Below are 24,362 nucleotides of genomic sequence, written 5' to 3'. Positions count from 1 at the left end.
TATGTTATACACACATTCGTGGTAATGTAATGGATCATTTGTATTGATATTATAGTACTTTGTGACATTTCCCAACAAGTATGCGAAACAATAAATACAACACCCAAACACGCAATGTGGGCACACATACACTAGATTCCTTGTTGTGTCCAATATGTTTGTCAAATAATTTTTCTTTGGATATTTGGTATCATCGGAGTGCTATTTAATTGGAGTATTCATAACCTCTCGATTACCAACATTGTGGAGTAGTAGTTTTTTAACCTAAGTGCTAATTTTTATTATTAGGATAATCCCTGGGCTAACAAATTGCGATGTACTGTTTAAATGTATTCTTATTTTTTGTTTAGATGATCTCCCAGCTCAACATATTGTGGAGCACTATATATATAGACCTTTCGTGCCATCCCGCCGAAGCAAGATCCAAGCGCCACATTCTCTGTTTGAATTCTCCGCCGTCATGGAGTCATGTGCCACCCCAGCGGAACAGCGGACCAGAGGCGGCGTGCGTGTGCCGCCGTGCTCTCTGCCTTGGGCATGGTCGTGCTCCTCATCGCCCATGTTCTCGGAGGAGCCAGGGTGGACCCGACCGGCGATATAGGCAGGCTGCTGTCACACCGAGGCTCCTGGCAGCGACGGAGAAGACATCATTGGCGGCAGGGTGGCGGGCGCCCGCAAGCAAAGGACGGCGGCATCATTGATGGCGACGACTTCCTGTGGAGCAACACAATGCTGCAGTGGCAGCGGACAGGGTTCCATTTGGAGCCGGCCAAGAACTACATGTATGGACGGTGACCAATACCTCAATGTTCAATCGATTAATATTTGAGCCCCGCTTCAGTACATCCGCTCACAAAGCGTATAAAGAGCAATACAGACCTTTCATAAATTATATGGTAGTCTGTCATATATGTATTAATACATGCACGTAATAGTCTAGTTTTCGCTAAAGGTGGCAAGCAAACGGGCCGGCTCAATTCGAAAGAGCTGAATGAATGCCGGAATTTCCCGAAAAATATAAAAGCAGTTGAGACGGGAGTTGAACTCACAAGCTCGTCATGCATGCAACCGATGCTAACTAGACGACCTAGTGACTTAGGACAGCTTAAAGGCAGCGCTAATGTTTAAAGTAATAATTAAAGCGGCAGATCCCTTTTTTTTAATACTTTTCAATATTTTTTGCAAAACAATGTGAACAAAATTTCTTGAAAATGCGAACAATGTTTCTATGTTGTAAACAAATTTCGAATATTCTTTTCTTAAATGTGATTTTTAAAGTGAATTTAATATACAGACTGAACATTTTCTTAGTATATGGTGAATTTTATTCAAATACAAACTACTCCCTCTGTCCCATAATATAAAAATGTTTTTATCACTATACTAGTGTCAAAAACATTCTTATATTATGGGACGGAGGGAGTAATTTTTTAAATATATGCTAATATATTTTGAAATGCACGCTGAATTAAATTTCTATACAGGATGAAAACTTTTTATACAAAGTGAACATTTTCCCAATGTACGGTGAATAGTTTCTTCAATACGATGAAATATTTTTAACATGACTATCTTTGGAAAATGAACAAATTGGAACTTTGAACTTTCAATGGAATTTGGTGTTCTGTACTTATTTTGAAACATGAATACATTTGAAAAACATGAACAAATTTTGAATATATGAGGAAATAAAAAGGAAATTCATAATTTTTTTTGAAAATTTTGAATTTATGGAAAACAAAAAGGAACCAAAAAAGAAACATTTCAAAAATATTTTGAAAATTTTGAAATTATGGAAAACAAAAAGGAGACGGAAATAACAAGGAAAAAAGAAGGGAAAAGAAAAGGAACTAAAATTAAAAACATGAAGAAAACCGGAAAAAAGCTCATGGAACCTTCTAAAATGTTCCCAAAATCGATTGCTCGTTCAAAGTGTGCTGACTCGTATCATGTCGATCGCTCGCTTCACTTTGTATTTTCTGGAGTTTTCTCAGTCAAAAAAGGCCGATAAATGGTCGGATGTGTTGCAACTTGCATACAGTTTTGAAAAAATTTCAAACCTCGCATGGATACCTAACATGGGCATGCCCACCTAGCTGCAAAATTTGTGGTCAATCCTGAGATTTCCAAAAAAAATTATGTTCAACGGCGAGTGTTCGAGTGGGCGGGAAGGGTCTGTTGGGAGCACCTCAATTCTCGACATCTCTTAAATGACCCCAATTCTTTTTCCTGTCCTTGTAATACCAATTAAAGGTACCATAGAAAATTCATTGGGTTTTCAACAAGTTTTGTATTTTCTAAAGTTTTCTTCATAGAAAAAGGCCGATAAAATGGTTGGACATGCTGCAACTTGCATATGGTTTCGAAAGTTGTTCGAACCAGGCATGGATTCCTATCATGGGATGCCCACCTGCTCGCAGAAGTTGGGTTCATTTGAAGGATGTCCAAAAATGGACCATGTGTAACGGATGGTTTCCAGCTAGGGCGAGAGTAGCGCCCGTTTGAAAGTAAGTTGAAATACATCAAATGGCCTCAATTTTTTTCCACCAGCTTTCATGACCAATTCAAGGCATCATGCCAAGTTATTCGGATTTTTGACAAGTTTTGCGTTTTCTGAAGTTTTCTCTGTGAAGAAGGACCGATAAATGGCCGGATGTGTCGTAACGTGCAAACGGTGTCAAAAGTCGTTCAAACCTGGCATGGGTGCCTCATATGTCTGTGCCAGGCTGCTGCAAGAAGCTGGAGTTATTTAGCATAGTCCAAAAAACCACCAGTTAGAAGGAGTGTGCTAGACTAGGCCAGACAGGTGCATCCGCGAGCATATAGTTTTTCCTAATTTAAATGCTTCGGTTATTTAAATTTCAGTCATTATTAATCAACATGAATGTTTTCTTATATCCTAACCATTTCTTGAAATTTTTCAACAATTTTGGAATTTTAAATTGTATGAAAATTTTATAAACTTGAACTCTTTTTTAAAATTTGTAAACAAATTCCCAACAATTGAGGTTGAACACAAATTACGAACCACATCATTTTAAAAAATATCAACTTTTAAAAAATGCAAATTTCTTAAATTTGTGAAAATAATAATTTTAAAACTAGAGTGTTCTTAAAGGTCTTCAGAAGAGGAAAAAAGTGTAAAATGAGTAGGTCTAGGGAGGGGTAGTGCCACAGTGCTAGCCTTTTTTAGCGGTACAATGCTCGCTAAATTAGCAAGTAAGCACGCAAGCTGAACTTTCAAAAATAAACAAGCACACAAACTGCTTCATTGATTCCAGTCGTACCCAATGTCTTGCTGTAGACGTAGCCTCCAGGTGCCCAGGTCGTTCCCTGTGCGCCAGGCGACCCAAGCCTAGGCGCCAAGCGTGTCCCGCGTGCGCCAGCCTCTAGTGCAATGTGTAGTTTAGTACCACATCATTACGCGAGTTGCAGGTTGGTTGATGGAGGGCAACAAAAGGATGGGTGATGAATGGTTCAAATCATATATGCGGTTATTTTCCACACAATGAAGCTATTTTCGGTTATTTTGGTTTAATGAAAGAAGGTCATCGATTTTGAAGAAAATCACAAAATTAGAAAAAGATTCCTTGATTAAAAAATCATCAATTTTGGAAAAACTAATTCTTTGATTTGAGAAAAAGTTTATGAATTTGAGAAAAAGTTCACATCTTCTGAAAAAAGACGTGTATGTGAATTAAAAAAACTTGACAAATTTGAAGAGAAGTTCCTGGTTTGAATTTTTTTCACAAATTTGTTCCCATTTTTCAAAGTTAGCTCATATTTCCAAAAAATGTTCACTTTTCAAAATTTGTTTGAAAATTGATGAAACAAACATGCTTAGTTGGGATAGATATCCAATAGTGTGGGTGCGTTCAAGTTGAGAATTAAACTTGTGTGCGTGTATGCTTTGGCACGATGTGTATTAAGCAAAGACTCGAGCAGATACCTAGCGTGCGGACGCAAGGGGCAATGCATGTACGCTTAGTTTGGTGTTAGATAGATATCCATTTGACCATTGTTTGTGAGTTACAGCACATGCTATATTAGGCTAAATCGAGTTCGTCCGAGTCTGTACAGGATAGCCGAAGTATAAAGTGATTCCTTAGTCGTTTTCCATCCAATCTCTAGGAGTTAAGTAGAGTCCTAAACCAGATTGACTTGTGGTCTGGATCATGTCGTGTTGGGCAAGTTAGAAGGCCGTGTTGGACGTGAGATCGGTTCATTGAGCCATATATATAAAGTAAAGGAAACGAGATTGAAAAGCTGCGAATTTGGGCAGCACCAAAACCATCGTCTCTATCCTTATTTTCCTAAGCTAGCTACTTCATGTTTTGATCTGGGAACTAACAATTGGTAATCAGAGCTTCAGCGTGGAAGCAGCCAGCGTGTACGTATCTTCTCGGCGGAAGGAACTCATCGACGAGGATCGTGCAGTCCGGGGCGGAAGGTACTCATCCAGGACGGGAGGAACTCATCCAGCACGGAAAGAACACGCCCAGGACAGGAGGAACTCGTCCAGAAGCAGCCTGCATCAGCGATGGGGGACAAGATGAAGAGCCCAGCAGCAGCGTCTGGCGCCGCTAAATTACTTGCAGTGCCCGGGTCGCAGTACCCACGATTCGATCGTGAGAATTTCAAGGTCTGGCGGGTCTTGATGGAGTGCGCCCTCCGAGCCAATGAGCTATGGGACGCCGTCGATCCCGGCGGTGATGCTTTCAAGAAAGATGGAGTAGAACATCGCAAGGATAGACAGGCAGCATCGGCAATTTACTCTGTGATGCCAATGGATGTCTTGCAGCATCTGATCTCAAAGGAAAGAGCCAAAGAAGCATGGGACGCCCTGAAGGTTCTGTACGAGGGGCATGCTCGTGTGAAGCAGGCCAACCTGCAAACTATGTTAAGGAATTACGAGACACTGGTGATGGCTGATGATGAAACCGTAGATGCGTTCGCGTCACGGGTGGTCACACTTGTCAACGGAATTCGTGCGCTTGGTGAAAATCTGACTGAAACATCTGTTGTCTAGAGATTCTTGCGCGCTGCGCCTCCTCGGTATATGCAGATCATGACTGCAATTGAGCAGTGCATCGATTTGGCGACGCTTAGTATCGATGACCTAGTCGGGCGCTACAAGGCGCACGACAAACATATGCGTTACAGCCAAGGAGATGCGAAGCATGATGAGCAAGTAATGCTCACCCTGGCACAGTGGCAAGCACTAAGCTTAAGGGAAAAGAAGGGAGGCAGCGAGGCATCCGGCAGCGGCTCGAAGCAGGACTGGGCACCACGAGATCAGAACAAGAAGGGCACCGGTGCCGACGGTGCTCCAAAGAAAAGGAAATTCGACAAGCGCAAGATAAAGTGTCACAATTGTGGCCTGATGGGGCACTTCAAGTCGGAGTGCCGGAAACCCGTAAAGGAGCGGGCATATGTTGCCAAGAAAGGCGACAAGGATGACAATCCGGCGAACCTCCTGTTATGTGAGATATGCGAGTACACGGAGGATGACACGCAGCCAGAGGAAGTCGAGACCGTCACACTTGTGGAGAAAAAAGTATATCTCCATGAGGAAGAAGAGAAGAGGGCCGGCAATGTTTGGTACTTGGACACAGGCACTAGCAACCATATGACAGGGAACAGTGCACAGTTCTCTGAGTTGAGTGCAACAGTCAACGGAACAGTCAGGTTTGGCGATGGCACGACGGTCCCAATCAAAGGTAAAGGGACTGTCATCTTCTAGTCAAAGAGTGGTGAGCACAAGGTGCTTACAGATGTGTATTACATCCCCCGTCTAAAGACAAACATTATAAGTCTAGGACAGCTTGAGGAGCGTGGGTGTAAAATTGTGCTCGAGGATGGATACCTATGGGGGTATGATCGCGAGAGAAAATTGATGATGCGTGTGATCCGGTGTGTCTGTTGGCAAACTTTGATGAAGAAGCTTGGAGGTGGCACTCACGCTATGGGCATCTTAATTTTCATGCCCTACGGCAGCTCGGCCAGAAGAATATGGTACGAGGGCTGCCATGTATAGATCATGTTGATCAGCTGTGCAATGGCTGCCTTGTTGGCAAGCAGCGGCGAGCCGCTTTCCCGAGGGAGGCAAAGTTTAGAGCTTCGAAGGTACTGGAGCTTATTCATGGTGACTTGTGTGGACCAATCACACCAGCAACTCCTGCAGGGAAGAAGTATTTCTTGCTGATTGTTGATGATTTCAGTCGGTACATGTGGCTAGTACTACTGAAGACCAAAGATGAGGCTTTGGAAGCTTTCAGGAAAATCAAGACTGCCGCTGAAGTGTAGTCAGAAGAGAAGCTGAAAGCGTTACGTACAGATCATGGTGGGGAATTTAACTCTAATGAGTTCAAGGCATACTGTGAGAAACATGACATCAAGCGGTACTTGACAGCACCCTATACTCCGCAGCAAAACGGCGTTGTGGAGCGCAGAAATCATACCATAGTTGCAATGGCAAGAAGTATGCTAAAAAGCAAGAAATTGCCAGGAAAATTCTGGGGAGAAGCCGTGACTACCGCAGTGTATTTACTCAATAGAGCTCCGACGAAGAGTGTTGTCGGAAGAACGCCGTATGAAGCATGGTGCGGCAGAAAACCCAGAGTCGATCACCTCCGCATGTTCAGATGCATAGCACATGTGAAGACCGTGGGAGGGCATGTTGGCAAGTTGGCGGACAGGAGCTCCCCAACTATCCTACTCGGTTATGAGGCCGGGTCCAAAGCATATCGAGTCTACAATCCCGTGACGAAGAAAGTGCAAGTGTCACGTGACATAGTATTTGATGAAGAAAAGGCATGGAATTGGGACGACGCAGTAGTAGCAGATCGCCCCACGCAAGGTGATGATATTTTCGTTGTGACATATAATCACATCAACCATGCAGGCCATGACCATGACGACGACGGGCACGGAGATGGCCATGATGTCGACGATGACGACAACCTAGATGCCGGCTACTCCATCAGCACAAACAAAAGTGCCAAGTTATGGGTCGCCGAGCTGCTCCTCACCATGGGTGGACGATCCATGGTGGACTGAAGACGGCGACACATGATCAACTACTGGTGGTGCAACACCTAGTGCCACGGTCGACACGCAGCAGCCAAAAATGTCCACAACAGTAGATGAAGACTCTCCAAGTTCAGTGGGACAAAGCACGGTGGCTGGGTCCCCTGAGTGGACTCCGGGAAGAGCAACAACGCCGGTGAAACTCCGGTGAGTCCTAGATCTCTACCCTAAGGAGGCTCTTCGGAAGATCAATCCAGTGAGGATGAAAAAGGTCAGAAGGGAGTGTCTACTCATCACAGAAGAACCAGCCACGTTCGAGGAGGCGAACGAAGAAGAATCATGGCGTAAAGCTATGGATGACGAGCTTGGTTCAATCCAGGATAATGACACATGGAGTCTTGTTAATCTCCCTGATGGGCACAAAGCAATAGGTCTCAAGTGGGTCTTCAAAGTTAAAAAGGACTCAGAGGGTGCCGTGGTGAAGCATAAGGCTCGTTTGGCAGCCAAAGGATATGTCCAGCAGCAGGGTGTAGATTTTGAAGAAGTATTTGCTCCAGTTGCACGAATGGAATCAGTACGGTTGTTGATTGCTCTAGCAGCCCAAGAAGCTTGGTTTTTACACCATATGGATGTGAAGTCTGCGTTTCTGAATGGAGAACTAGAGGAAGAAGTGTACGTGAAGCAGCCCACTGGTTTTATCAAGAAGGGAGAAGAGCATAAAGTATTCAAATTGCATAAAGCTTTGTATGGCTTGCGGCAGGCACCTAGGGCATGGAATACCAAACTTGATAGCACCTTGATTTCACTCGGTTTTGTGAAGTGTCCGCTTGAGCACGCTATGTACAAGAGAGGCACCAGTTCAGACTGTCTCCTTATTGGCGTGTATGTAGATGATCTCTTGATCATAGGAGCTGATGAAAGGGAAATTGGAAGGTTCAAGAAGCAAATGAAGGAATTATTTAAAATGAGTTATCTGGGCTTGTTAAGCTATTACATCGAGATCGAGGTGCGTCAAAGTAAAGACGGGATCACGTTGTGCCAGGAGGCATATGCCTTGAAGATCTTGCAGAATTGTGGCATGCAGGATTGTAATCCTTCGCAAACGCCTATGGAGGCGAGGCTGAAGTTGAGCAAGAGGAGCAAGGCGCCGACTGTTGATTCAACCGAGTACCGAAGTTTTGTCGGAAGTTTACGATATCTTGTGAACACTAGGCCAGATTTGGCATACTCGGTTGGCATAGTAAGCAGGTACATGGAGAACCCTACCAATGAGCATTTGACTGTTGTGAAACAGATTTTGAGATATGTGAAAGGGACTCTGAAGTATGGCTGCAAGTACACAAGGAAGAAGGAAGACAAATCACTTCTAGTGGGCTATAGCGATAGTGACTTGGCAGGGGATGTAGATGACCGAAAGAGTACATCGGGCGTTGCATACTTTCTGGGAGAAAATCTGATCACTTGTGTAGGATCGAAAGTATGTCTAGAGGGGGGGGTGATTAGACTACTTGACCAAATAAAAGCTTAACCTTTTCCCAATTTTAGTTCTTGGCAAATTTTAGCTATTTTCGGACAAGTCAAGCAATCATCACACAATTCAAGCAAGCATGCAAAGAGTTTATGGGCAGCGGAAAATAAAGCATGCAACTTGCAAGAATATAAAGGGAAGGGTTTGGAGAATTCAAACGCTATTGGAGACACGGATGTTTTTCCCGTGGTTCGGATAGGTGGTGCTATCCTACATCCACGTTGATGGAGACTTCAACCCACGAAGGGTAACGGTTGCGCGAGTCCACACAGGACTCCACCCAAGGGCAACGGTTGCGCGAGTCCACGAAGGGCTCCACCCACGAAGGTTCCAGGAAGAAGCAACCACCCACAAAGGGTCCACGAAGAAGCAACCTTGTCTATCCCACCATGGCCATCGCCCACGAAGGACTTGCCTCACTAGCGGTAGATCTTCACGAAGTAGGCGATCTCCTTGCCCTTACAAACTCCTTGGTTCAACTCCACAATCTTGTCGGAGGCTCCCAAGTGACACCTAGCCAATCTAGGAGACACCACTCTCCAAGAAGTAACAAATGGTGTGTAGGTAATGAACTCCTTGCTCTTGTGCTTCAAATGATAGTCTCCCCAACACTCAACTCTCTCTCATAGGATTTGGATTTGGTGGAAAGAAGATTTTGAGTGGAAAGCAACTTGGGAAGGCTAGAGATCAAGATTCATATGGTAGGAATGGAATGTCTTGGTCTCAACACATGAGTAGGTGGTTCTCTCTCAGAACATATGAGTTGGACTGATGTGTGTGTTCTGATGGCTCTCTCACTGAATGAGAAAGAGGTGGAGGGGTATATACAGCCTCCACACAAAATCCAACCGTTACACAGTTTTCAAATCTCGGTGGGACCGAATTAATAAACTTGGTCGGACCGAAATAGTAAACCTAGTGACCGTTAGGAATTTCGGTGGGACTAACATGCAACTCGGTAGGACCGATTCGGTTAGGGTTTGGGCATAACGTAATCTCGGTGAGACCGACTACACAAACTCGGTGAGACCGAATTTGGTAATTTACTAACCAGAGAGTTGGTCTGGAAACTCGGTGGGACCGATTTGCTCTTTCAGTGAGACCGAGTGGAACTCGGTGAGACCGAAAAGTTACAAAGGGGAAACACTGAGTTTACATTGCAATCTCGGTGGGACCGATTCGCTCTTTCGGTGGGACCGAAAAGTTACGAAAGGGAAATAGAGAGTTTGCAACCCCATCTCGGTGAGACCGAGATCCTTATCGGTAGAACCGAATTGCTAGGGTTTGGCAGTGGCTAATGACAAGTGAAACTCGGTGGCGCCGGATAGGAAGAATCGGTAGGACCGAGTTTGGCTTAGAGTTTAGGTCATATGTGGATATGGGAAAGTAGTTGAGGGTTTTTGGAGCATATCACTAAGCACATGAAGCAAGAGGCTCATTAAGCAACACCTCATCCCTCCTTAATAGTATTGGCTTTTCCTATGGATTCAATGTGATCTTGGATCACTAAAATATAAAATGAAGAGTCTTGAGCTTTTGAGCTTGAGCCAATCCATTGTCCTTAGCATTTTGAGGGTTCCACTTTCACATCCATGCCATGCCAATCATTGAGCTTTCCTGAAATAATTATCTTGGAATAGTATTAGCTCAATGAGCTATATGTTGTTATGAATTACCAAAACCACCTAGGGATAATTGCACTTTCAATCTCCCCCTTTTTGGTAATTGATGACAACATATAGATCAAAGCTTCGACAAAAGATAATAAGCATGAAATATATCGTCGCTTTGAGAAGTATGTGATAAGTAAGAGCTCCCCCTAAATTTGTGCATATTTAAAATTTGCTTTGGACTGCAAATGCACAAAGAGTTAGAGTCATGGGTTACTCTTCCATGTCACATACATCTTGGTGGAGCGCTGAAAATGATAAGATTGAAATGCATGCACTCATCACCAAGAATAGTGAATGATCACAAACGATAGATAGAATGATAATATTTAAGCAAGCATTAAGCAAACATTAAGTGTAGCTTATGATCAAACACATGATCATCGATGTCTCACAAGCATAAGGACGTAGTATCTCACACACAAGCAAACAAGGTTCGAAAAACCACCAAATAAAGCAAGAGAGAAAAGCAACACACTCTCTCTCGAAGCCTATGATCTATACATCTTCTCCCCCTTTGGCAACAAGTTACCAAAAAGTTCCTAGAAAATGCATAGCACTAGATCGACGCTTAGGCTTGATCTTCAGGTGGTGGTGGAGTCCGGATCACTCCAAGGACGAAGCCTTCGGTAGACGTGGTCGGAGTCGAGGCTGAAGTGGATGCTGGAGCTGGTGGAACGGAGGCTGTGGCTGGTGCAGACGTTGTAGCTCTGGTGTCAGCAACTGGCAGTGCAGACGACCTCGGACCTCGTGGCACCCTCGCAAAAGCATGAGTCGTGGTCCTGCCTCTCCTCTCATTCATGTCGTCCTGGAGCTGTTCCACGGCAGTCTGTATCTCTGTCACCTTGATGTCCAAGTCATAGAATCTTTATTCCATGATCCTCTCTAAGCTCGCCTGGTTCTGAGTCAGGGTGGCTATACTCTGCTCAATCCGCAGGGTGGACGCAATCAAGTAACTGAGCTGCTCTTGTTTGGTTTTCGGGAACTAATCAGATGCCTCCGCTTGAGTAGGCATCCTGGCAGCTTTCTCCTTCTTCGCCTTCTCCTTCTAAGCTTGTGCATGGGCAGATGATGGTTCATTCTCTGTCATCACAACTTCATTGTTCTCGAAATCTGGACGGATGGGCAGGTGTTCCTTATCCAACAAATATACGTCCATGCCCATCTTGGAGTTGATGAGCTCCTGAATCTGAGGGGCATATCCACAGCTCCTCTTATGATCTGCTGCAGTCCTTTTGATCGTTTCCACTATGAGGCTCATAACTTTGAATTTTTGAGGCACGTCAAAAACATGAAGCAAATTGATCGCGTGACCTCTGATCATCTTGTGATCTCCAGACTTGGGCAGAAGGGTGTGCCTAAGGATCCAGTTGATCGTAGGCAATCCTGAGAGCAGATAATGCACTGAGCCAAACTTGAACGTGTCAAGTGCTTCATTCGGAATCTCCTTGTACATGTTGGACATGGAGTTGTGGTCCATCTTTTTCTTGGCATAAATGTCCAAGTCATCTGCTTGCTCCTCTGGGGCATTGATCAGCTTCGCCCATTCCTCAACAGTAGAGTGGTACCTCATACCCTCAGACATCCATGTAATCCTCCCATCTGGATAAAAGTGAGTTGTGGAGTAGAACTGCATGATGAGTTCCTCGTTCCACTTTGTGAGCTTCTTCCCAACAAAGTCCTCTACTCCACACGCCTTGAAGCTGTCCTGAACTCCTGGGTAGTACTCTTCATTATCCTTGATATAGGTCCAGTCGACCCATCTCATGTCACATACGATTGGCTTCTTGTCAAGTAGCACTGTCTCATAGAAATCTTGCTGCTCCTTGGTATGAAATCTGTAGTCCACTGCAGTCCTTCTCCTAGAAGCATATGGATCTGCTTCTCTCCACTTCCTGAGCCCTGAGTCTCTCCTGAGCTTCATATCCTCAGCCACAGGATGAGCATCGTTGTGGTCTGGGATCTTGGGCTTGAGCTTCCGAAGGACACTCTCTTCCTCTTCCTCTGCAACAGTCTCAGGCACTGGGGCCTTGTTCTTCTCAGTGGCTGGGATGCTTCTTGTGTTTCTCTTTGGTGCACTCTTAGGCTTAGATGCAGCCTTAGGTTCTTCCTTGGGCTTGGATGCAGCTCCCCCTGACCTTATGGCATCTCCCATAAGTTTGGCTGCCTTGGGCGCTGGTGCAGCTGCCTCTTCTTCCTCCTCCTCTTCTACCATGATGGAGGCTTTCCCAAGCACTCTGGCTACAGTCTTCTTCACTCTTTCTTTCCTCTTCTTGCCCTCAGCTGCAAACGGGCTCAATGGGAGCAGGCTTCTCAGTTGAGGCTCTAGCCTTTGACATGGGTTGCCTGCCTGCTGGCCTCTTGATTTTCAGGCCTGGCTTTGAGCCTTGAGCTGGCTCAACTCTCTTGGAGGTGGCCTCTTCCTCTGCCACATAGTCCTCATCTTCAGAATCTGAGGTTTTCTTCTTCCTTTGTCTCGTGGCAGCTTTAGGCAGGTTGCTGGGTGTGCTCCTACTGCCATCATCTGAGGAACTTGAGGGGCTAGTGCCCTCACTCAACTGCACTTGCTGCTCTGACAAGTTTTGGCTGTCACTCTGGTCTGACATGTTGCAAACTGACTGCTGACCCTGTGAATAGATTATAGAGGAGATAGAGTGAATGAGCATCACAAAATGCAAAGATTTTTGCAAAAAGAATGATCCAAAAACTTAGTTTTAGTTTCCCACTGAAATCATCTCGGATCTACCGATTTTCAAACTCGGTGATACCGAAGCAGTTTTGGAACCTAAACTAGTGAACTCGGTCAGACCGAGTCATAGTTCGGTGGCACCGAGACTGCTAGGGTTTCACTGAGTTCAAAAATCGGTCACACCGATAGTAATTCTCGGTCAGACCGAGTTTTACTTGTGCAATGGCATAAGACAAATCGGTGGGACCGAGTTTTTCAACTCGGTGGGTCCGAGATGGTTTCGGCGGAAACCTAAACCTAGAATTTTCGAATCAAACCTAATCTATGAGCGTTTTGACTGGATAGAAGTTTATCAAACGTGGCCAGAAACAATGTGATCACAATGTGCTAGGAATCAGATTGAGGAATAGCACAAAGATCAAGTCCCTACCCTAGTTCGACGGGGACTTGCTACGGCGGCAACGGTGGGGCAGAAATCCTGTTGACGGCGACGGAGACCAGCGACTGGAGGCTGCTGGCGGCGAGAAGACGATCCGGAGACCTTGGGGGCAGAGCAGGCTATCGCGCGGGCGAAGGGGTTCGGAGAAATTTCCAAATTTTTCCCGTGACTATATATAGCCCGACCCTGTCGGTGTGACCGAGTTGAACAACTCGGTGGCACCGAGATTCATAACTGCGTGCAGTTACTGAAACTCGGTGAGACCGAAAGGTTCAAATCGGTTGCACCGAGATTGAAAACTTAGATCAACTTAATGATCTCGGTAGGACCGAAAGTGGAGTATCGGTCAGACCGAGAATCATAAAGAGGTTTTGGAAGTTCAAGTATATGACAAATCGGGGACTCCGAGCGCTCCTCACACAGAGTGGTTCGAATCTGACTTGATCAAATTTTGTGATGCAGCATGAATAGAGTTTGAGACGAGAAAAGCATAGATAGCTAGAGGAGGTTCTTAGGCATTCTTGTCCATCCACTTGGCAAAAGAAGATAAAGCCGAACAATCAAACCAACAAGTGGATGTCCTCGAATGAGTAAAATATGCAATCAGCATGCTCACACAATAAGATAGCAAATGAAATATGTGGCAAAGCATGCACAACCAATTCTAGCATCTATCAAGCAATTTGCGATGACTAGGTCATCTATATATGAGTATATTGACTTAGGAGTCAAGTGAGAACACTTGATCGTAGGTCATACTCATCGTTTAAGCTCAAGTGGGGTTACCACTTTTACATAAAGCATTGTTTTGTTCACATCTTTAGAGTTTCTTTAGCTCAGTCTTAGAGTAAAGCTCCCCCTAGATGTGATATCCCCCCTAAGAGGGATGAACTAACCTTGGGTTTTGTCGACGATGACTTCATGTAGACATTGAAGATGTGGATGCTCAATGTTGATGTAGATCTCTTGGAGCTATCCATTTGAGTGAATTGCACTTTCAATACCTACATGGGTTAGTCCCACAAGGAACAAACAAGGATATCCATAGACATAGAGTGATGCACACAAAAGATGATGTCCATGAAAACTTTTAGGTTACCTTGTCCCTTGTCTTACCAACAAGAGGGTTTGTGACTCCTTGAACTAGTGCAAGATGTGGAAGTTGATTGCATTTGTTCTTGCCAAAATGATAAGAGTGAAGTATGTTGGCGGAGTCACCCTCAAGAACTCTCTAGTTCTTCTTCTTTTGGATCCACATCATCTTGATGGGAATCCTTGGAGTTGTAGTCGTACTTGATGAAGTGGAACTTGAAGTAGTCTTGGGAATCCACTTGACTAAGGTCTTAGGAGCTTCTTCAAATGCATCAATTTCCTCTTGAAGCTTGTCCTTGCCTTTTTGCTCGTAGTCTTGTGGTGGAAGGTCATCTTGAGCTTGTGTCCCCTTGAAAAACTTCTCTTGTTGAGGGACAAACTTTGTCTTAGGGTATTGATCTTCTTCCCATTCAACTCCATTGGCATCGAACTTTCGTTCAAAACCAATACCTTGATTCTTCCAGTGCATTCCTTGCTTGCGCACAATTTCCTCGAATTGCTTACTCCCGGCAAGGCTTTTGTACACTCCTTTCTCTATAATTCCCTTCAATAAGCTATTTTATTGCTCAAGTGTAACTTGGCTAAGAGAATCATTAGTGGAATCAAGAGAACTACTAGAAGCAACAATATTGGATTTAGCATGATCATTGTTACTACTAGCGGAAGAATCGTTCTTGTTAGATTTGACTTGAGGCATGTAAGTGGATAAGAGTAAACGCTTGGCAATGTAAGAAGAACTTTTCTTGCGGAGATCATCATTGATTGCCTTTAAGAACTCATGCTCTTGCTCAAGATTGAGCTTTTCAAAGCATAGCTTCTCATGAGCTCTTAAAAGTTCTCGATGATCTTCGAAGATAGTGTCATGAGCTAACTTAAGAGTTTTTAGTTCTTTAGTTAGAGCCTCAATCTTCTCCTTATCATTGTCATTCGTTTTATCTTGATTAGCATGATTAATTGGTCTTTCATCATAGTATTCATCACTAGAGTTGTCACCAAGCAAATCATCACCTAACAAGTCATCTTCATCACTATTGAAATCAACATACTCGGGGTGTGTTACCTTAGGACCTTTGGCCATGAAGCATCTTCCAATTCCTTCATTTGGTGAGTCAAATATGTCATAGGAGTTGGTTGACACAAGTGCTAGACCGGCAACACCTTCATCTTGAGTATCTTCGGAGTCGGAGTGATAACTTCTCTCGGAGTGGCTGTCGGAGTCGGAGCCGGATACCCATTCACCAACATGAGCTTGATGTCTTCGTCTTGTGTAGCTCCTTGATGATTTTTCCTTCCTTTCCGAATCCTTGTTTCTCCGTGAGTATCTTCGTTCATAACGATCATCTCTACTCCTTCTCTCTCTTGGTGGTGATCCTTTGCTTCTTCTTTTTGAAGAATATTCTCTTCTCTTGTAGGGAGCCGTACACTCGTTGGAATAGTGTCCGGATCTTCCACAATTGTAACAGTTTCTCTCTCGACTAGAAGATCTTTTGTCATTGTAGGACCTTGACTTGGAGCTTCTATCTTTGCTTCTACTCTTGTAGAACTTGTTGAAGTTCTTCACCATTAAGCTCAATTCTTCATTGAAGTATTGTTTCTCACTTGATGATGTAGGGGCTTCACATGAGGCTTTATAGGCACCACTTGACTTGTTGTGAAGTTCCTCTTTATCCTTAAGTGACATCTCATGAGCAACAACTCTTCCAATCACTTCCGTTGGCTTGAGATCTTTGTAATTGGGCATCATTTGGATCAATGTGCACACGGTATCATATTTTCCATCCAAGGCTCTTAGGATCTTCTTGATGATGAATCTATCGGTCATCTCTTCACTTCCTAAGCCGGCAATCTCATTTGTGATGAGAGCAAGCCTAGAGTACATTTCAGCGACACCTTCACCATCCTTCATCTTGAACTTGTCAAGTTGGATTTGAAGCACATCCAACTTGGATTCCTTGACGGAGTCGGTACCTTCGTGCATATCAATCAAAGTGTCCCAAATTTCCTTTGCATTCTCAAGGCGGCTGATTTTGTTGAATTCTTCGGGGCATAATCCGTTGAAGAGGATATCACAAGCTTGAGCATTGTATTGAAACATCTTCAACTCATCCGCGGTAGCTTCACGGTTTGGTTCTCTCCCATCAAAGAAGTCACCTTGCAAACCAACACACACAATAGCCCAAACAGCGGGGTTATGTCCAAGAATATGCATTTTCATTTTATGCTTCCAACTAGCAAAATTAGTACCATCAAAGTAAGGACCTCTACGGTGATAATTTCCCTCGCTAGACGCCATACTCTCCTAGGTTGTGAAACCAAGGCTATGACCACCAAAAGCTAGATCAAGCAAATGGAGACCAAAGCTCTGATACCACTTGTAGGATCGAAAGTATGTCTAGAGGGGGGGTGATTAGACTACTTGACCAAATAAAAGCTTAACCTTTTCCCAATTTTAGTTCTTGGCAGATTTTAGCTATTTTTGGACAAGTCAAGCAATCATCACACAATTCAAGCAAGCATGCAAAGAGTTTTATGGGCAGCGGAAAGTAAAGCATGCAACTTGCAAGAATATAAAGGGAAGGGTTTGGAGAATTCAAACGCTATTGGAGACACGGATGTTTTTCCCGTGGTTCGGATAGGTGGTGCTATCCTACATCCACGTTGATGGAGACTTCAACCCACGAAGGGTAACGGTTGCGCGAGTCCACACAGGGCTCCACCCAAGGGCAACGGTTGCGCGAGTCCATGAAGGGCTCCACCCACGAAGGGTCCAGGAAGAAGCAACCACCCACAAAGGGTCCACAAAGAAGCAACCTTGTCTATCCCACCATGGCCATCGCCCACGAAGGACTTGCCTCACTAGCGGTAGATCTTCACGAAGTAGGCGATCTCCTTGCCCTTAAAAACTCCTTGGTTCAACTCCACAATCTTGTCGGAGGCTCCCAAGTGACACCTAGCCAATCTAGGAGACACCACTCTCCAAGAAGTAACAAATGGTGTGTAGGTAATGAACTCCTTGCTCTTGTGCTCCAAATGATAGTCTCCCCAACACTCAACTCTCTCTCATAGGATTTGGATTTGGTGGAAAGAAGATTTTGAGTGGAAAGCAACTTGGGAAGGCTAGAGATCAAGATTCATATGGTAGGAATGGAATGTCTTGGTCTCAACACATGAGTAGGTGGTTCTCTCTCAGAACATATGAGTTGGACTGATGTGTGTGTTCTGATGGCTCTCTCACTGAATGAGAAAGAGGTGGAGGGGTATATACAGCCTCCACACAAAATCCAACCGTTACACAGTTTTCAAATCTCGGTGGGACCGAATTAATAAACTCGGTCGGACCGAAATAGTAAACCTAGTGACCGTTAGGAATTTCGGTGGGACTAACATGCAACTCGGTAGGACCGATTCGGTTAGGGTTTGGGCATAACGTAATCTCGGTGAGACCGATTACACAAACTCGGTGAGACCGAATTTGGTAATTTACTAACCAGAGAGTTGGTCTGGCAAACTCGGTGGGACCGATTTGCTCTTTCGGTGAGACCGAGTGGAACTCGGTGAGACCGAAAAGTTATAAAGGGGAAACACTGAGTTTACATTGCAATCTCGGTGGGACCGATTCGCTCTTTCGGTGGGACCGAAAAGTTACGAAAGGGAAACAGAGAGTTTGCAACCCCATCTCGGTGAGACCGAGATCCTTATCGGTAGAACCGAATTGCTAGGGTTTGGCAGTGGCTAATGACAAGTGAAACTCGGTGGCGCCGGATAGGAAGAATCGGTAGGACCGAGTTTGGCTTAGAGTTTAGGTCATATGTGGATATGGGACAGTAGTTGAGGGTTTTTGGAGCATATCACTAAGCACATGAAGCAAGAGGCTCATTAAGCAACACCTCATCCCTCCTTAATAGTATTGGCTTTTCCTATGGACTCAATGTGATCCTGGATCACTAAAATATAAAATGAAGAGTCTTGAGCTTTTGAGCTTGAGCCAATCCATTGTCCTTAGCATTTTGAGGGTTCCACTTTCACATCCATGCCATGCCAATCATTGAGCTTTCCTGAAATAATTATCTTGGAATAGTATTAGCTCAATGAGCTATATGTTGTTATGAATTACCAAAACCACCTAGGGCTAGTTGCACTTTTAACTTGGTTATCGCAGAAGCAAAAGGTGGTTGCCCTCTCATCTTGTGAAGCCGAATACATTGCAGCGGCGACATCGGCGTGTCAAGGAGTGTGGCTCAGTAGACTCCTTGCTGATTTGACGAACCAGCAGCCAGAACAACTAAATCTTAGAGTTGATAACAAATCCACAATATCATTGTGCAAAAACCCCATTCATCATGATCGCAACAAGCACATTGATATAAGGTACCATTACATCAGAGAATGTGTAGAAGAAGGCAAGGTGGAGGTGGATTATGTCAACACTAAATATCAACTCGCAGATATACTAACAAAGTCGTTGGCAAGACTGAAGTTTCAGGAGATGCGCCAGAATATTGGAGTCGTGGCTGTTAAGTAGTCTCATTTGTGCTTAGGAGAGTGAATGTGAGTTACAGCACATGCTATATTAGGCTAAATCGAGTTCGTCCGAGTCTGTACAGGATAGCCGAAGTATAAGGTGATTCCTTAGTCGTTTTCCATCCAATCTCTTGGAGTTAAGTAGAGTCCTAAACCAGATTGACTTGTGGTCTGGGTCACGTCGTGTTGGGCAAGTTAGAAGGCCGTGTTGGACGTGAGGTCGGTTCATTGAGCCATATATATAAAGTAAAGGAAACGAGATTGAAAAGCTGCGAATTTGGGCAGCACCAAAACCATCGTCTTTGTCCTTATTTTCCTAAGCTAGCTACTTCACGTTTTGATCTGGGAACTAACATTGTTGTGCCTGCCTGCCGTCCAGTGTGTTTGTGTGTGCGTGATAGCAAAAGACCGAGAGACTTGATCGGGTAGACGTGCGTCCATGTGTTCTTATATATCTCCTCCTTTTTAGTATCACCAGGAGGACGAGGATACAGGTTCGATTCCTCATCTACACTAGTAGAAAAAGGCCCATTTATCCCAGTTCTAGAGGGCCTTTAGTTCCGGTTCTTAACCGGGACTAAAAGCCCTCCACGTGGCTGCTGTCTGGAGCTACCAACCGGGACTAAAGAAAATTTTACGATTTTTTAATTTTTTTCTGAATTTCAAATTTCCGAATTATTTTACAATTTAATCTCTAATCATCCCTCATCACTGCTCAATTTAACCTCTAACTCTAATCACCCCTCATCATTCTAAATCATCTAACTTCCCGGCCGGTCACCCATCCTCTCACTACTCCAGCCTGAGGACGCTTAACTTCTGGGTTCTATTCCCCCTCGTTTCCAAGTTTGCACTTGTTGTTTTTCTGGCAATAGTAAGATGACAATCCTATTAACCCTTAGGAGTTTAGCTTGAACATGAAGTCACACGTTTCACTGTTTGAGTTTGAAACTATTATTCTAAAAAACAATAATTATTTAGTAACACTAATATTTCTCGAGTAAGTAGTTTGATCACAGTTTGACCAGATTTGACCAAAATTCAAAAAATTGAATTAATTATTTAGTAACACTAATATTATTGAATAATTATGTAGTAACACTAATACTTCTTGAATAAGTAGTTTGACCAGATTTAACCAAAATTAAAACAAACTGAAATTTGAGCATATCTTTTTTTCCTTTTGGAATTTGAGGATTCTAAAAATTTGCAAACAGGCCGTAGGCTAAAGATTAGACCTTTAGTCCCGGTTTGAGACACGAACCGGGACTAAAGGGTGCGATGCCCTTTTGTCCCGGTTCGTGTCTCAAACCAGGACTAAGGGGCCCATTTGAACCGGAACTAATGCCTTTAGCCGCTCGAACTAGGACTAATGCTCAAATTAGTCCCGGTTCGTAATGCAACTGGGACTAATGTGTATATTGCACTGTGAGAAAAGCCATGTTTTTTACTAGTGCTTAACTTATTCCTTTTCTCGGGAATTTTATTGCACTTTGAAATAGGCCTCACGCACGGTGGGCCGGCCCAGTCGAGTGTAAAAGTCTATCTCACCCTTTATTATTATGAAGGAGTATTGGGTATCTCAGCCATCAATGTATTTAGGGGGTGTGCGCAATATCGTGATCGCTATCATCGCACGCTCGATTCCACCGATTATTATTTTGCTTCTCTTGAAAATCGTATACGCCAATAGTAAATCGCTAGTGGTTTTTCCGGTTTTTGGCTACACAATATGGAAAGAAAATAAGTGTGCTAGAAAGGGGACTTGAACCCAGGTCTATTCATTAGAAATTGAGCCCCATAACCAACAAAGCCACCTTTAGTTGTTGTCTATTGTATATAAACAAGGTTATTTGAACCTTTCTTTTTTCTGACATATCAACAATAATAATATTTTTTGCTTGGTAACTTTGGCATGACCAGCGTGATAACTATGACATGAGTAACATGACAACTATACTATAATAACCCCGATAACTACATTATGAGAAAGTTAATGACTATATCATGAGAAGCGTCATAACTTTAGCATGGGGCAGTGGTAACTTCACACTGGGGTATGTTTCGACAAATTTTTTTCTTGGATGAAAGTTACCATGGTGTTTAAACTTAAGTTATTAGGTTTGTGGTCTGCAAAATTACCATAAATTTACATAAAAATTACGGGAGAAGTTATGTTTCAACATTTTTTCCTCGAAGTCAAAGTTACCATGGTGGTTGAATGTAAGTTATGAGGTCCACAGGGCATAAACGACCATTGATATTTACACAGTAGTTACCGAGGCATGTTTCAACAATTTTTTCCCATGGGTAAAAAGTTATCAATAGGTTGTATGTAAGTTAGTGGGTGTATGTTGCATAAATTACCATGCTATTTACACTTAAATTTTCTGGGTATATTTCTGCAACCTTTTTCGCCTATGGTTAAAAGTTATCAATGTGTTTATATGTAAGTTATCAGGTCTATTGTGGATAAATTATCATCTTATTTACACATAAATTACCGGGTATGTTTCAAAAACTTTTGGTGACTGGATAAAAAGTTATCAATTTGTTTAGATGTACATTATCAGATCTACAATGCATAAATTGTTATGATATTAACACAAAAATTTGCCGGGGATGTTTCAACAAAAGAAATCTCTGGGTGAAAGTTAACATGTTGTTTGTATGTAATTACACAAGAGTTGTCGAGGGTACGTTTAGAACAAAAAAAAATCTCATTCCACAATTACCATGGTGTTTATACGTAAATTATCAGATGTATGTTTCAATAAAAAAATCCAAGACAAGAAAATTATGACGTCTGGGCTATGTAAGTTATCAGGTCTATTGTACGTCTATACCAAGTTATTTATACATGAGTTACCGGGTGTGTTTTTCAAGAAAAAAATCTCTGGCTCAAAAGTTACCATGTTTCGGCTAAGTAAGTTATCAGCTCTGCATGTGCAAATTATCACGATATTAACATAGTAGTTACCGGGGGTATGTTTTCAACAGAAGAAAAATCCGTTTAAAGTTAACACCCTTTTTGCATGTAAGTTGTTGGATTTGCGATGCGTAAATTATCATGCTATTCACAACAGAAAGTTGCGAAGAATGTTTTAACAAGTTTTTAAGGGTCAAAGTTATGACATGAGGACTTAGATTTGATTCTCACTCACCGCAACAATTTTTGTTCATTTAAAATCTGTGAAAAATATGGTAGAACGTATGAGATGCAGGCCTTAGTTTTTCTCAGAAAAATCATTCGAGGGCAGCGACTCGATCCATGTTGAAGGGGAGTAGAATCAACTTTTACAAATGTACAAAATCAACTTAAATACTAATCAACCACAACAACTACTTAGTAGATGGTTACTACACTACGTTTCCACTCATGAGGTCAAGGGAGCGAATCCTAGTTCTGTCATTTTTTGGCTTAGCGAGCGCGGAGAATAAAAATGACGGGAGCGGTATTGGGCCTGAATCTCGCCAAGCGAATGTGGGCGTGCGGGGAGGGAAAGGAGCGAATCCGACCAAGCGGGAATCATTCGTCTCTGTCGCTAATGTCGAGTTGACAGGAAGTAAGCTTTCTGGATATCAATATGCAGGTCTGATGTACTACCGTGGATGGTATCACTTCTTCTACCAGCATAACCCACATGGCGTGGTGTGGGGCCATGCCGTGTCCCGTGACATGTTCCACTGGCACCACCTATCCTTCGCCATGGTCCCCAACCGCTGGTACGACATCAACGACGTCTTCACAGGCTCCGCCACCGTGCTACCCGATGGCAAGGTCATCTTGCTTTACACACGGAACTCCAACAACTCCACGCAGGTCTAGTGTCTAGCCCACCCCAATGGCCCTCTCCTCCGCAACTGCACCAAGCACCCTACAAACCCTGTAATTCTCCCGCCATCCGGCGTCCACGAGTATGACTTTCGCGACCACACCAACGCCTGGTTTGAGAATTCCGACAAGACGTGGCGCACCGTCATCGGGTCCAAGGACAACCAAGTCCATGCCGACATCGCCTTCATGTACAAGACAAAAGGTTTCATCAAGTACGAGCTGATCCCCGGCTAGTATGGATGATGAAAGGCATGACAACTATGCATTGGGGAGGTACAACAAGACGACTAATAGGTGGACGTCATTGGAACCGGAGGCGGATGTGATTGGCTGAGGTACAACTGGGGAAAGCTTTTTGCGTCCACAACATTCTATGATTCGTCGAAGCAGCGGGAAGTGTTGTGGGGTATGTCGGTGAGACCGACTCCAAGAGGAGTAACGTCACCAAGGGCTGGGCATCCCTCCAGGTACGTTTAGTAAGCATAGATATGATTGTTTTGTTTTACCTTGCATTTATCATCAATAGTTCCACTCCTGCATTATGCATGCTTGACAGATAGATGATACATCATGTGTCACCATTATTACTTAAATAAGAATCATTGGAGTCATGTGTTTTTAAATTATTGATGTTAATGTGCATTCCTAATGAGGGATTGGATTGGTGACTTACCTATTCAGTGACTTTGGCACTGGCCATTCGAAAAACGATCGATGGACTTGCCTATCTTAACTATTGAACTTTTTTTTTGAAAATTAGCTTAACTATTGAACTAACTAGTTAATGATGTATGATTGCGGCAGATAATTCCAAGAACCGTGACACTTGACGAGAAGACCCGAACGAACCTCCTGCAATGGCCAGCGGAAGAGATTGAAACCCTTCGTCGCAATTCCATGGACTTCAGAAACATCACACTAGACACTGACTCCGTCTCCCCCACCTCCGCCAAGCTGATCAACTCGACATTGAGGTGTCACTCTGCCTCAACGCTTCTGCCATCTCCGCCCTCAGCGAGGCCGATGTCAGCTCCAACTGCAGCAGCGGCAGCGGTGCTGCCAACCACGGCGCGCTCGGTCCCTTCGGCATCCTCGTCCTCAGCAATATTAGCCAGAGCAAATGACCTCATTTACAACCACATCACCTACTTTCAAAACATCCACAGATGGACCCACAGAAAGTGACAGGCCTGCCCTCGAATGGCCCCATTTACAACCATACCTACTTTGAAACATCAAATACATGCATGTCGATCATCATGGCCAAACAATGAGTAGTGCACACAAATACAAATAATTCGTATTTAAGAATACATAATCGAACAATAGTGCAAGCATAAAAATTGTTCATAGTGCATAGTTGAAAAATTAAAAGCAAACTTTACTGATTTCTAGCATGGATTCATATATGCTCCACAAGATCAATCAGAAGTAGCATATGCACTGGTTGAGCTACAGTTATCAATAAAGTTGGCAATATGCTCGCCCTCTTGTTTCAGGAGGCGGACCTGAACACCGGGCTTCTCAAAATCATGCGTGCGGGCTTCCCCTTCACC

General features: G+C 43.7%; 1 pseudogene; it reads left to right on the top strand.

The window, feature by feature from the left end:
• Positions 1–468: 468 nt before the first annotated feature.
• LOC125518032 lies at positions 469–23,930 on the top strand (annotated as a pseudogene).
• Positions 23,931–24,362: the final 432 nt, after the last annotated feature.

This window comes from Triticum urartu, chromosome 7, assembly GCF_003073215.2.
Source record: "Triticum urartu cultivar G1812 chromosome 7, Tu2.1, whole genome shotgun sequence".
In the NCBI taxonomy this organism is placed as follows: Eukaryota; Viridiplantae; Streptophyta; class Magnoliopsida; order Poales; family Poaceae; genus Triticum; species Triticum urartu.
Note: the sequence above shows the minus strand (reverse complement) of the source record. Positions and strands in the feature narration are given on the sequence as shown.